Genomic DNA, 15217 nt, shown 5'->3' on the forward strand with positions numbered 1-15217 from the left:
ACCATCCCTCTGTCACTGTCACACACACACTTCACCCCCCCCCCCCTGTCACTCACTGTCACACACCCACACACACTTCACCACCATCCTCCCTGTCATTGTCACACACCCACACACACTTCACCACCATTCCTCTGTCACTGTCACACACCCACACACACTTCACCACCATCCCTCTGTCACTCACTGTCACACACCCACACACACTTCACCACCATCCCTCTGTCACTATCACACACCCACACACACTTCACCACCATCACCCTGTCACTGTCACACACCCACACACACTTCACCACCACCCCCATGTCACTGTCACACACCCACACACACTTCACCACCATCCCTCTGTCACTGTCACACACCCACACACACTTCACCACCACCCCTCTGTCACTGTCACACACCCACACACACTTCACCACCACCCCTCTGTCACTGTCACACACCCACACACACTTCACCACCATCCCTCTGTCACTGTCACACACCCACACACACTTCACCACCATCCCTCTGTCACTGTCACACACCCACACACACTTCACCACCACCCCTCTGTCACTGTCGCCCACCCACACACACTTCACCACCATCCCTTCTGTCACTCACTGTCACACACCCACACACACTTCACCACCATCCCTCTGTCACTCACTGTCACACACCCACACACTTCACCACCATCCCTCTGTCACTGTCACACACCCACACACACTTCACCACCATCCCACACCCAGGAAGATCAAGTCTTCTTGCCCAGCAGACAACATTTCTGCTGTTTGGAGGGAAACGGAAAGAGCAAGGTATTTAGACGTACAGTGTACACCAGCACAGCATGGCACCAAGTGTTCTATTTCACACACTGCATGTGTATAGGAAGGCAACATGGCAGAATCGATTTTGCGTTGGACTTGTGATCCAGTGTTCACCAGTGATCAGGGTTCGAGGCCCCGATTTTGGCATGGTGTTGTGTCCTTAAGACAGGCACTTTACTCTGATTTTCCCCACTTCATCCAGGTGTGAATGGATACCTGACTGGTTGGGGAAGGTTACAGTGGTGGAAAGAGAGGATTGGGCCCTGCCTTCCTGTGTCAAACCCTGGGCACAGTGGATGTGAGTTCACTGCCCTGGTGGCTGTGAAAGGCTGAGGGACCTTTAACCTTGTGTGTACAAAGCAGTCACGGGTTTGATACGTGTAGAATCAGTTCAATGAATTTGTGCATTCCTGAGTTGACTAACACATCTTTTTTAATTGAATTTTTGCGTTTGGTTTTGGTTCCATTAGGTTTTTTTGTTTTGTTTTTTTGTAGGAATACCTTTAGACTTTAAGTGATCAAGACTTCAGTTTCTTTTAATCAATCACATATTCAATTCCAGGACTTTGTATTATGTATGGTGTGTTTCACTTGGCATTTATTTGAAAGGTTAAACAAGATTACCTTGCAGGTAGAAGTTTGACCACAGTTCTACCCTAAGAAGGGCGCGAGGGAAGAATTACAGTGGAGTGCGTGATGAAGCGTGCTGCCTGGGCCAGTGTGATGACGTGTTATGCACAGGCCGGTTGTTGCTGGCATTGCTGCTAGTGAGCTATTGTGTTGTGATTATTACACCTCTGTTAACCAGCGTCCGTGTGTCCACACTAATAGGTGTTTGCATTTAATCAGGATTGTCTCTGCATGTTTGTACACCAATGATGGTGGTTCTAGATCTGCATGAACTTGCATTTTCTGGGAAATGCAGTTTTGTTTTGTTTTTGATAGTACAAATAACCATAGCTGAATTTTTGTTCATTGCTCTTTATTTCAGTCAAGATTGTTGCATGAGAAACTTTCTTTGCTTAGGTCTAAGGTGAACCTAACTCACTCTGTATCTCTCTCTGTTTCTTTCTCTCCCTCTCTCTCTCTTCTTTCTTTTGCTCTCAAGTGAAGTGTGTTTTTTTGTTATTGTTTTTTTTTGTTGTGTTTTCATTTTTGCTTTTTTTTTGTAATGTCTCTGTTAATACTACCCAGGACACTGAAATGTAAGTGTCAAAGTGTAGGCAGTTGGGAATTGTGAATGGAAAGACCCAGTGGCAGTCTCCACTGTGAAATGAGTATGTGCTCAGTCTGGATCAGCAGGTTGCAGAGACTGTCATCAGCAGGACAGTTAGCCAGTGGTGTCCTGCTTCTGTGGGTTAGAAAAGGACAGTGTTGGACATGCCCAAAGTGACACATGGGCAGGGCAGGATCTCCTTTGGTGTGAGGGTTCATGGCAGGGTGTGGTGGGGAATTTGGATCTGACACTGGGATTTGAATCAAGGATGTCTAATGAATAAGAAGAAGAAAAATCTAGGTCGAGGACCTTCAGATCGAAAGCCCAGTGCCTTATCCACTCCGTTGTCATGGGTAGTCTGCAGCGTGGGAGATTTTGTGTTCTGTTTCACTGGTATGAACTCCTGTGTGCTGATGATATTAATGATATTCATGCTGGACAAATTTGACTGAGAAAGAGTAACTGACTTATCAAACAAGTTTTCAAACTCAGAAAACAAAAGATAAAATAAAACAATGTGGCTAGACTCTAGAAAGACATGTAATGAAAATTTGTATGATCTAAGATTGAATGCCAAAGAAAGAATAGTCAGCTTTTTTTTTAAAGTAATTCAGGACCGGCTTCGCTTCTTTAGGAAAAGTGGTCCATGAGATCAGAAAAAATCCAGCAGAAAGAATTTAGATATAGGTGTTATGGTGTGCCAGCAGTGTCACCCCCCACCACCCACACTCTGTCCCCTTCCCAATCCCCATCCCTTCACCCCCCCACCCCTCCTTCTTATCTCCCTTCCCGCTCCATCCAAAGTCCAGTCTTTGAGGTTGTGCCGACACCACGCCACCCTCCCTCCTTCCACTCCCCCCCCCCCATCCCCCCCCTGCCCCCCCCCCCACACACACACACACACACACATCCCCCCCTCCTCAGCCCACTCCCTAGTCGGCGCCTTTGGTCTGCGACACCGCATCACCAGTCCCAGCTGTAGGAACACGTGCGGTTGTGCGAGGTCTGCCGCAATCCCCGTGCTGATCGGAACATTCCGTGTGGCGGCCTGTCTTTCAAGTCGTTCCCCATCTCCCCTTTCACGAACACAGCTGACATAGATGGCGGGACTTTGGAATGTAAGCTAGGGAGAAATTATGCTAATGCAAACTTTGATCATGCCGGCTAACATGCCGAGAGTTGTATTGTCCTGTCTCCCCAATCTCTTTGTGACATAAATGGGTGAACTTGTCGTCATAAAATGTGTATAGCCAAGTGGGTGGAATTGTAGCAAATCAGATCAATCTGTTGAATTGGACGAATTGGGATCAAGCAGTGAATCTGTCAGTCATTCACATAGCGTCACTAGGACAAGCAAAGATTGGTTATTTCAGTTCAACTAGTTAGGGGAGTGAGTGTTGTAGCTTGTATTAGTATGCACAGTATGTTGGGGGAAGGGAAAAAAACAGTCAGCACACCCAGTTCTTAGCTGTCTCCCAGAAAACCTGACTGACACAGGGTGACTGACTGATCAGTGATGTGAGGAGCAGGGAAATCCTTGTTGAGCTGTGTGCTGCTTTAGGTGTAGGGTGAACTTTTTACTGTGTGCTGCTTATAGATGCTGCTTGTAGTTGTAGGTACTGCTTGTAGATGCTGCTTGTAGGAAGTACTTGAAGTAGGCAGTGTGTGCTGCCTTAGTGTGTGTTGCTTTTGCTAAGTAGGGTGAACTGCTTAGTGTGTGTGTTGTATTGTAAACACTCTATAAAAACCACTCCATGTGGCCCTGCTATTGATGTGAGGAGAGAGTGAGTGAGTGCATTATTAGTTGATCCTATATCCCCCTGTCTGTTCCCCTCTTTCTTCTATTAGAATCGAACCACAACACTTTCAGAACACAACACTTTTTACATAGGTGTAAAAATATGTGTAAATAAGACATTTTGATATCTCAGTTTATGTAATGCACTCCTTGGTTCTTGCCATTGCACTCAAGAAGCTGAAAACAGTGCTGTTTAAATTTCTCTGAAAAAAAGAATATAAGAATACTTCTTTTCAAAAGGTAAAACAGGTAGTGGTTTATAAGGACACTGAAAAAGGTGGGTTGAGGATAACTGATTTAAACACAGTGCACTTGTCCTTCATGCTAATATGGGCAGTGAACTTATTGCAAGCAAATGGGGAGGTATGGTTGATTATTCTCTTCTTAGTGTCAGTCTGACCTGTTTCACATCACATTATTCCTCCAAGTTATTCCCTGGTTGGGGTTATATTAAGTCAGTGTTTTGAAAAAAAAAAAGTTTTTTATGCTTTGCTGGGTAATGTGCCTAAACTGAAGGTTGATTGCTCTGGCGATCTTGTCTCTATAAACCATAACTGCTTGTGGAATAACTAACTCTATAATAGTATACAGAAACAATGCTTATTTCTTTTAGACTGGATTTCTGCAGAAATTTGTTGCTTTACAGATTTACTTAAAGGTGTTATAAAGTGCCTTTTGAACACATATGTCGGACATATGGTCAAATGGCAACATGTCAGTTCCAACACAATCCTTTCTGTACTGCCTTGTGCGTGTTTACTGCTGAATCATTGATATATTCCATTAACAAAGATGAGCTGACTATATTATAACGGCATTTTAAAACGTCCCCTCAAATCATACAGCATTGACTAATGAAACCATCAACAGACCAACCATGTGCTGAACATTTCTGGCAATGGAAATACAGACTGCTTTTGACAAATTGTCATTGATCAATGTTCCCCAAAAGTAAGATTTAGACTGTCACACTGGAAACTACTTCACAATGTTTACTGTACAAATATTGTCTTGTTCAATAGGGGTCTTAGAAATTCGATTCGCTGTTCCTAATTTGCAGAAACTGAAGATTAAAAAGGTCAGAAACCTGTGCACAGATTATATTTTCAAGACAATAAGTCAACCGACTTCTTTTGAAGAAACAGACGTTCTCTTTCGCTGCAGCCTGGAGAATGGAAAAAGCCTTTTGTTCAGTATGAAAATCATTTAATTTTAATTGCAAAAATGGTCATTTGTATGTAAATTTCAATATGGACATGGTTTTGATGTTGCTGTTCTGTTTGTATGCATGTGGTTTTTTTTATATGTTGTTGTTATGTTTGACATATAAATTAAGTTAAGGAAAATGTTTCTTCATTTCTAAAAGAAACTTGGAACTGTCACTTTTTGAGGGTTAAGGTAAACTGTGCGTTTTTCTTCTTTCTTATCAATTTCTTTTTTTTTAAATGTTACTGTTAGAATTAGAAGAAAGTGTTTTCACTGTATAAGCACCATAGCCTTTGAAATGACCATTCTTATGTATGTTAAAAATACATAAATAAAATATAATCATAAAGTTCATTTTATTGTTTTATCTTCTTTTACCATCAAAGCCAAAATTTCAACAATTGAAATATATGAGACATGTAATGCTCTGCAACCTGTTTCTATTTTTTACCATTGCATGGTATTGCCTTTAATAATTAGTGCTGATTTGATTTCTTTCTTTCTTCCTTTTTTTTTTTTTTTTTTTTTTTTTTTTTTTAATGGTGATAAAATGTAGGGAGAGCTGCACAGTACAAGGTCTTCACAGAAGAAACCCCCCTCAGTCAAGTGTTTCGGCCCTTAACTTTTTGTGTGAAAAGTTTCAATTCATTGACAAATATTCTCCCCAAAAGCTTTCTACTTCCAACAGAAAATGTTCCAACCAAAAGCTTTTCTTTCAATTTTGAGTCATAAATTAATCGCACATTATCTCCCTTAGGCCAACTGGTCATAAAACCAGTTTGATCTTCACTAATTGAGTTTGGCAGGATTCAGTTTATTCGTTTTTAAGGTGCATGCGGATCCTATCTTACACACCACACTCTGAAAAGAGACACGGAGAGCCAGACAATCAAAACTTCCATTTTGTGTCATAGAAAGCTCTCCCACTTCCTGTGCTTCATAAAATGATGAAAGATTGAACAATGAATTAAGTGTCCTTATCTCTCCATGGAGAACTTTTAAGCAATGATTTTTGTCCAGAATCTATAAGTGCCTGGGCTTTTTCCATTTTTCTACTTTTTCAGTGGGTTATACTTTTGTCAACTATTGTCATTTCCTCATGAAATATTTCCTTTTCTTTACTTGTCTGTAAAGAACATTTTCAGTAAGATGTTTATACTGCAGTGTGCATATTTTCAATGAGATTTTTATAGTGCACTAGGCAGATTTTAAATCAGATCCCTATTGTGCACTAGGTTTATTTTCAGTTAGAATTGTATGGTGCATGAGGCACATTTTCAGTTAGATGTTACGGTGCATTAGGCACATTTTCAATAACAAGATTCTTTTAGTGCACAAAGCACATTTTCAGTAACAAGATGCTTTTAGTGCACAAAGCACATTTTCAATAACAAAATTCTTTTAGTGCACAATGAACATTTTCAGTATGGTTCTTTTCGTGCACAAAGCACATTTTCAGTATAGTTCTTTTAGTGCACAAAGCACATTTTCAGTATAGTTCTTTTAGTGCACAATGCACATTTTCAATAACAAAATTCTTTTAGTGCACAAAGCACATTTTCAATAACAAGATTCTTTTAGTGGACAAAGCACATTTTCAGAATGGTTCTTTTAGGGCACAAAGCACATTTTCAGTAACAAGATTCTTTTAGTGCACAATGAACATTTTCAGTATGGTTCTTTTAGTGCACAAAGCACATTTTCAGAATGGTTCTTTTAGTGCTCAAAGCACATTTTCAGTATAGTTTTTTTGTGTGCACAAAGCACATTTTTAGAATGGTTCTTTTAGTGCACAAAGCACATTTTCAGTATAGTTCTTTTAGTGCACAAAGCACATTTTCAGTATGGTTCTTTTAGTGCACAAAGCACATTTTCAGTATAGTTCTTTTAGTGCACAAGGCACATTTTCAGTATGGTTCTTTTAGTGCACAAGGCACATTTTCAGTATGGTTCTTTTAGTGCACAATGCACATTTTCAGTATGGTTCTTTTATAGTGCATTAGGTATATTTTCAGTGATTCTTTTCGAGCACAAGGCACATTTTCAGTATGGTTCTTTTAGTGCATTAGGCATATTTTCAGTATGGTTCTTTTAGTGCATTAGGCATATTTTCAGTGATTCTTTTTCTGCACAAGGCACATTTTCAGTATGGTTCTTTTAGTGCATTAAGCATATTTTCAGTATGGTTCTTTTAGTGCATTAGGCATATTTTCAGTGATTCTTTTTCTGCACAAGGCACTGGCACATTTTCAGTAAGATTCCTTTTGTGCATTTTCAGTAAGATATCTCATAGTGCTTTAGGCGTATTTTCAGTAAATTCTTTTAGTGCACTCGGCAAATCACATTTTCAGTAAAATCTTTATAGTGCATTACTCCATTAGGCACATTTTCAGTTCTATTCTTTTGGTGCACTAGGCACATTATCAATCATAGATTGTTTTGGTGCATGAGGCACCTTTGAGACTGTGAATTTCTGCCTTTTTTGTTTCCTTTTTATATTTTCAACTTTCCATATAAAGTTTTAACTTCATTTTGTATGTCTGCATCTGTTGATTTTGTTGTCTTTAATCACTAATTGTGTAGTGTTTACAGACAGTAATGTAATTCCAATTGTCAAGGTTGCATGTTATTTTGATATTCTCTCACTGTAACTGATCCATCTTGCTGTTGATATTATTTTACTGTTCCAAATTTTCTCATACTCTTGATTCTTTTCATTCAGCTGTGTGATCAAACTTTCATCAACTAAAAGTCTGGAAAGGTTTTCAAAGAAATATGTTTTATTACAGATTTGACAGATTCCTCAATCTAATCCTGTGACATTGTAACTGTCACCTGCATATTCTCTAATTGTGTATGGTCACTGGTGTGTATCGCATTTTTCTGGTGTCACAATCTTATTGTTTTCTTGTGGTATAAATAAGTACTGGATTCATATGAATTCTGTTTTGGGGTGTTGAATGGATTATTATTCTGAAATGAGATTGACTGTGTGAAGTTCTGTGTGTGTGTGTGTGTGTTTGTGTGTGTGTGCAAGAGAGGGCCCAAATTTGAATGAAAGTATCTTTTTCTGCACTGATGGCCTGTGTGAGATGGATGCTCCAGAAAGGATCTCCGGTCCATCAGTAAGCCTGGCTTCCACCCAGCAGCTTTCTTTTCACATTGTGCTTTTCCTGTGTGTGATGTGAAGAATATATACATATATCTGTACACACACACGCGCGCGCACACTTTCTCTCTCTCTCTTTCACACCCACACGCGCTTTCCTCTCCTCTCTCTCACCCACACACACTCCCCCCCTCCCTCTCTCTCTATCACACACACATTACAGACAGCTGACAACATCAGCAGACTCTCTGTGCCCTGTGTACTCAGAGCTCTGCAAGTCCACACTTGGCCTGCAGACCCACTCCCGTCTGTCTAGACAGCTCCACAGTCACCTCTTCCTCGAAACCGAGGGACAGCCATTAGAGCACAGCAACACCCATCTTCGCTATCTACGGTTTAGTTCATGGAGCGGGAAAGAGCCAACACGCCAGGCTCACTTCCTCAACGGCGAAGACGGGTGGGGGAGGGGTAGATACCAGTATGAGACACGTCTCCGTCTCCAGTGGGTCAGGGGGGCATCAACTAGATTGCTGTGTTGGGACGTGAGACGGGTTTTGTGACCGGGTAACAGATACCTGCATTGGTCAAGTACTGTTTGGACGGGTAATCTGTTGACCCTTGGGGAGTGGCGACCCAATAATACGGTCAGTTCCACTGATACGGGTACTGTGTGTTGGTCTGCCTGTGAGGAGCCCCTCAGGTCCAGATTCTGCTTCTTTGTAAAGATGGTCGTGCGAGCTGATCGGTCCTCATACGCTAGTTTTACTGGGAAAATCTCTCTCTCTCTCTCTCTCTCTCTCTCTCTCTCTTGTCAGCCAGCAAGACGCGCCGATCTCCAGCTGTAGATTGTTACAGTTTTGTGAAGAAATCTTTTTGGCCCAACAAACCAGTTGAGGGACTCCATTGGACGTTGGAAAGCATGTTGAACACAGTTGTGCAAGACATGAGGCTTACCTTCTTCAAAATCGATGGCAGATACGGTCAAACTGTCGTCGTTCTCGGACAGACACCTACCGGTCAGCCCTGATGCAGAAGTTGAACTCAGACTACAGTGCTGCTGTGTACTGACGAAAGTATTCGTCTCAGGTATACAGAGACAAGAAGAGAGCTGAAGAAACACAGACCGGAACCAAGAGAGAATGGCAAGTGGACATGTAGCGACACCAGGTTTATTTTCGCCAACACCTCCGAGTCAGCTTTATTCCGCTGACAAGAAACATGTTTGTGTAATGCCCACCACCCCCCTCCCTCTGCACCCCTGTCACTGAGCGACGCACGGCGTGACGACCAGCTGATCCGGCACGGCACACGGTAACACAGATTCGGCACGTGCAGTGACAGTCTTTCACGACGAAGCCAAGGGCACAGACATACCGTGTGGTGCAGTCTGTGAGATATAAGAAAGTTGGACGACTCTCGTGCCCCAAAGCACGCACAACACCGAATGAGAGGGCCGCTCAGTTTTGTTTACTTTTGAAACCGTATCAGGAGGGTCGCTTTTTCTTTCTTATGAAACTATGATATTCCGAATAATGTTATTGTTTTTAAAACTGGGTTTCAGTTAAAATTGTGACACCATAATGCATCATTGTTTACAATTTATGATTGATCATATGGTGAAATAGTTGATTAAATTGACTATGACGGCATAGTGTAGAGAGAAAAAAAAAGAGAAATATATTTCGATGGTAGCTTTTTTCCTTTTTGAAACATATTTTGAGGTCGCTTTTCTCTTGAAACAGTGATATTGAGGAATTCATTAAAGCGGTCTGCATGGTTTAGAGGAGACGTGTCTCTGTTCTCTCTCTCTCTCTCTCTCTCTCTCCCATCACAAGGAAGTCATGTGACTTGGTGTCTTTTCAAGGGTCAAAACTCACGTGATTTTCAATCTGTCCTGACGATCCTTTACCGTCCCAGTGTTTGTCCGTCTGTCTGTCCATCTGTCACCACATGAGATACCTGGGACAAGTGAAGAACAGCTGGTTGGCTTGCCTCTGTAGAAGGTTAAAGTCCCTCCACACGCCCTTAATGCCGGGATTAATAAGCGTGATGCAACGAGATGGAAAAGTGAAAGCAATGGGGGTTAATCCTGGGAGGTGGTGAGACTTGGCAGTTCCAGTGCTATCTTTTCCCCAAACACTGGTCGACCACTCCACGAGGAAGGGAGAGTGTTTGTTGCCACCAGGTTCTCACCTGAAAGACGATAATCAAGTGAACGGGTTAAGCGATGATAACACTGTGGATGTGAGTGGAGATGATACCTGTATCAATGATCGTCCTTCCTCCCTCCCTGCAGGCTCCAGGGACCTCACAACGTACCCATGTCTTGCCTGGTCAGCAGTGATTGACCACAACCACTGACCCGCAGTCTGGTGAATGTCACTCATCAGAATCATTGTAGGCTGTGCACACCTCCTTGCAGATCTGAATATTGTATTGCGTTACTCTGTCACAACAGATTTCTCCGTGTGAAATTCGGACTGCTCAGCCCCGGGTAAAGCACATCGCTGCAGTGAGAGCGCCTCCGAGATTTTTAAGTTCCTGTTTTCTGCCTACAGACTGTTTTCCTATGAACGCGGTTTTGCTCTTCGGAATTCTGCCATGGAAAACCCTGTTATCGCCACGAGTTGTTTTACGCGCGCCGCTGAGTGTATGCTGCACACGGAACCTCAGAGGTTCGTCGTATCACCCGAATCACTAGCATCCATCATTCAAAATAGAGACGAGTGCTGGGTTCGAACATTTGCGCTCAGATTATATCGCTTCATCGATGGAAGCGTTACCACTAGGCCGCCACCCCACCTAGGTATGAACTAATACTCGGTAGCAAGGGATCAGCATGATGCTGACCACAAAAGAGAAAGGCTTTCCTGACTTTTAATACTGACACTGTGATAAGTCTGGTTACAATTTAAGCATTGAGTCTGTATGGAGAGTATGTGGCTTTGAAAAGTCAGTGTTCATACAGCAAACACCCAGCTGTATAAGGCATACGATTTTTTTTTTTAGAATCATCGATGATTGATTCTCTTGATCAGAATGATCAGAATTCTGAATCTATGACATGTATATTATCTGTATAATAGTGGCTGTGTTTTAAGTCAGCAAATAAGGATCGTTCATTTTTATTACAGACTCCACCTGTTTTCAATCCATAATCAATCAATCAAAAACACTTTATTAATCCACATGGAAATTAAGTTGTGCAGTCACAGGCCCGTTGTAAACACTAGCATAAAATCATCATGCGCAACATAAGAAGAGATTAAAACTAGTCAAATAAGAATTCCCAATAGCTGACGATAGACAACCCCCCCTCCCCTCACATACATACACATGTTAAGACAATAGGGTATTGCACAACAATATTTACAAATGAAAACATCCAACAAAAAGGTATATATTACTAAAATGACATGCGCGCACGCACACACACGCACACACCAATATACTAGAAAGAGACTTTCATAGGTGCTTGAGTTCAAGTCTAAAACCTTTGTCAGTTGACTCTCTCATACTTTGGTCCGATTCGCAGACCAATTCTGAGTTTAGCTCTCAGACTATTATCAAATTCATTACGGACCAAGTATTGTTCTAATGTCAAGTGCATATGCTTTAGTAACCTGACAATTAAGCATATAACTTTTGACTGTAGCTTGATGAAGCCTTATGTACACGAAAGTGTCTTCACGAGTGACTGAGAACGTTGATGTTTTTGACTTTTTGCATTCATTATCAGTTGTTTCGCTTGTCAGTTTAACGACTTCTCTTTTGCGAAGTCCTTTAAGTAATTTTCTGTAATTGTATTTAGATTTTTTTCTTTCGAATTTCACCCTCATTTGCCCAGTTTCCCCCAACCCTCCATTCATTCACATCTCCCACCTCTTCTAACCAATAATACTCAAATGTATTCATAAATACTTCAGTTCACAAAATTAACTATCTTCAATCACCGATATGTGTGACGGGACATTAAACAAAATTCCTCCCGGTCTCTCCGCACGCGCGCGCGCACACACACACACACACACACACACACACACACACTCACACACATACACATAGGCACACAGCTAGGTAAGACAATACAATATATAAGTAAAATGCACACACATACACATGGATGTAGGCACGTATGCACGCACATAACATATGTCATGCCAATAAGATTAGTACATTAACATTAAGATACATGAAATCCAAGAAAAATGAGAAAATAATTCAAAATCACTTCCGATCACACACACAAACGCTTGCCCGTGCTCACCCACTCAGTCCCACATGCACGCATAAGCTGGTGAAGTTCAGGTGTTGCTGTGGCGAGGGGGTTGGGGGGGGGGGGGGGTTCACTCATGAGTTTGTGTATTGGATGTTTTGATTGTGTGCGCAAATGGCTGTAGGAATGAATGAATTAATGAAGCGAGGTGTTCTTGTGTGTGGAGCTCTGAACCTACCACTTGTGCCTGACATTCTGCTGTTAATGTCATCATGTAGTGGGTGTCTTTCGTCTGTCAAAACTGTTATTAGTCTGTCAGTCAGTTTCATGTTGCTAAAGGTGTCTTGTCTTATACCCACCACCCCAGCTGCTTTCCTAATGACTTTTTCCAACCTGTCTTTGTCATGTTTGGTCAAATTTCCCCCCAGCACACGGCTCCATATGTTAAAACGTTACAGACGACAGATGTGTAAAACATTTGGAGCATCTGCTTGCATACATTAAAAGATTTCATGTTTCTAAGACAGTACATGCGACTGTTACTCTTTTTAATGAGTGCAGTTGAGTTTTCATTCCAAGACTGTTTATTGTCGATTATCACACCAAGATATTTGTATGAGTCTACTTGTTCGACCACTTCATTTTTTGTGATGATTTTACTCAAGTTAAACTTGATAATAGAAGTCATACAGATATTAGTTGAGGCGTTGTTTTGATTCGGTAGCAAGAATTATTGATATAGACTGTAGTGAGATACGTTTAACCTGAAAATCATCTGATCGTAATTCTCAGATTTCAAAACACACTGACCAGTTCCCAGTTAGTAATCGGACCGATACTGACATTGGATTCTGACGACTGGTTTAACGAGCCATTTCCACGTGCGTTATGACACTGGCAGTCTGTTATTGTCTCGTTGGTTTTAACCCATCGACTGGTTATCGTACACTGCTAACTTTTTTTTTCTTTTTTCTTTTTTTTTAACATATATCTATTTATTTGTTTTGGTGGTGTTGTTGTTTTGTTTGTTTTGTTTTGTTTGTTTGTTTGGTTGTTTTTTTTGTTGGGGGGGGGGCTCTAACCTCATATTTTCTCCATCTCATTGTGTTTTACAGCTACATGTCTTGTTGTTCTCGTCCCTCTTGTCCACTTTCTTATTATCACTCCAGAATACTGCTATTCCAGATTTCATAGTCTCCGTGTGGTGAGTTTCAGTCCGAGTTTCCGTAGTATAGTATGGGTTGTTTCTTGCTCTTGCAGTGTGCTTTCTGTCTGCATGTTTGTCCCACTTCTCACTCACAACTCACAACAACCTAACTGTCGCTTCAAGCCGAACAGACACTGTTCCTCAGGACAGAAACTTTCGTGAGTGTGCGTGTGCAGAAGAACAAAATAATACACCGGGGTTCGTTTGTGTGGGGGAAGAAAAGAAGGGGGACTGCCTGAAAGCGACAAAGGCTTCAGCCCCGTGACATCCCTAAACACGGCATACCCGTGACCTGCATTAGCAGAGGGCAACGGGAGTTCACGCGGTTATCGGTAAAACTGAATAGAAGTTACAAATCGCACTCTTTGGAGGATACAGGCCACACTCTACAGCCAGCATAGCGGAGTTAGAGAGGCGCGGCCAGCGCTTGCCATTTCAGCCATTCAGTCTTCACGCCACCAGCCAATTTTGGTTTGGTCACGCTCAGTTGGGAGTTCTTTTGAGCTGTTACGTCAGCCTCTACTCCCGGCCTTGATTAGGTTCTTCAGTGGAAACCAGTCACTGTCCTACTAGATTGCTCACAGAACCCGGCGTTAGAGGGCAACTTGAGAATTGTTGCTATGTGCCTGGGGTAAATGGTTTGGACTGTGGCCAGTCTTGATGGATGTTTCAATAGTTACTGCTGATAGTTCAACTGAATAACCCTTGTTGAATTTTTGTGCCAAGTTCTTTGCTTTTTATTTCAGTCAAGATGGCTGCATCAGAAACTTTCTTTGCTCAGGTCAACTGAAGGTGAACTCTCTCTCTCTCTCTCTCTCTCTCTCTCTATCTCTATCTAGTGTCTGCTCAGGTCTAAGGTGAATTTAACTCTCACACACACACACACACACACACACACAGAGGGAGAGAGAGAGAGAAGCATACACACAGAAAGAGGGTCAGAGAGTAAGTATTCATCTATCTTGATATTAAATAAATAAAATAAAAAAAGAAAGAAAGAAAAAAGGAACGTGTTCACTTGACTAAACTTCACCGAAAGACCGATCCAGGACCGCAGACACACTCCAATTATCCAATTGGACAGCCAGGGATGACGTCACTAACATTTTGTCTGTGGGGCTCCAGACAGGTGGGAAGGCTCGTTAATGATCCACTGGCGGAGTTGAGAGTAAACAACCTATTGGCTAGCGCCCTTGATTAACTTCCACTTGTTCAGTGCATGGGTCCTGGTTTTGTGTAAGTTCCCTTGTTCGAGGGTCTGAGGCCTGGCGTGGCGGAACTCTTGTCTCCACTTTTACAGTGGCCTCGGTTCGTTGGCACTGCGGTGCTGGGATGTGGATCAAAGACCCATACACGCTTGTTCGGCGTGGCTGAATGAAAGCTGTGTGTGTGTGTGTGTGTGTGTGTGCCTCACACGCTGAAGAGAGGCAGGGCGTGAAAGGGAGTGATTAGCATTCAGCTGTCACTGGGTGCAGAAGCCGCCATCTGGGGGTGCGGCTTCAATCCAGGCTTCACATGTGCGTCTTCTCCACGCTTCGACCAGTGTGATCACGTTGTGTAGTTCGTTGTCAGAAACTTTTACCAAGGACTTTTTCTGTCTGGTCTGGTTTTCGCCGCCGCGTCATTGTTTTGCAGGAATCTGTTGTT

The 15217-nt window shown here is 42.2% G+C and overlaps 1 long non-coding RNA gene across 1 annotated transcript; it reads left to right on the forward strand.

Moving 5' to 3' along the window:
- The first annotated feature begins 555 nt into the window (after positions 1-555).
- On the forward strand, positions 556-7975 carry LOC143283665 (uncharacterized). The gene is made up of 2 exons (XR_013055427.1): positions 556-7141; positions 7242-7975. It is a non-coding gene; the product is annotated as an uncharacterized LOC143283665 (long non-coding RNA).
- The last annotated feature ends 7242 nt before the right edge of the window (positions 7976-15217 follow it).

Source organism: Babylonia areolata, chromosome 7, assembly GCF_041734735.1.
Source record: "Babylonia areolata isolate BAREFJ2019XMU chromosome 7, ASM4173473v1, whole genome shotgun sequence".
NCBI classification, from domain to species: Eukaryota; Metazoa; Mollusca; class Gastropoda; order Neogastropoda; family Buccinidae; genus Babylonia; species Babylonia areolata.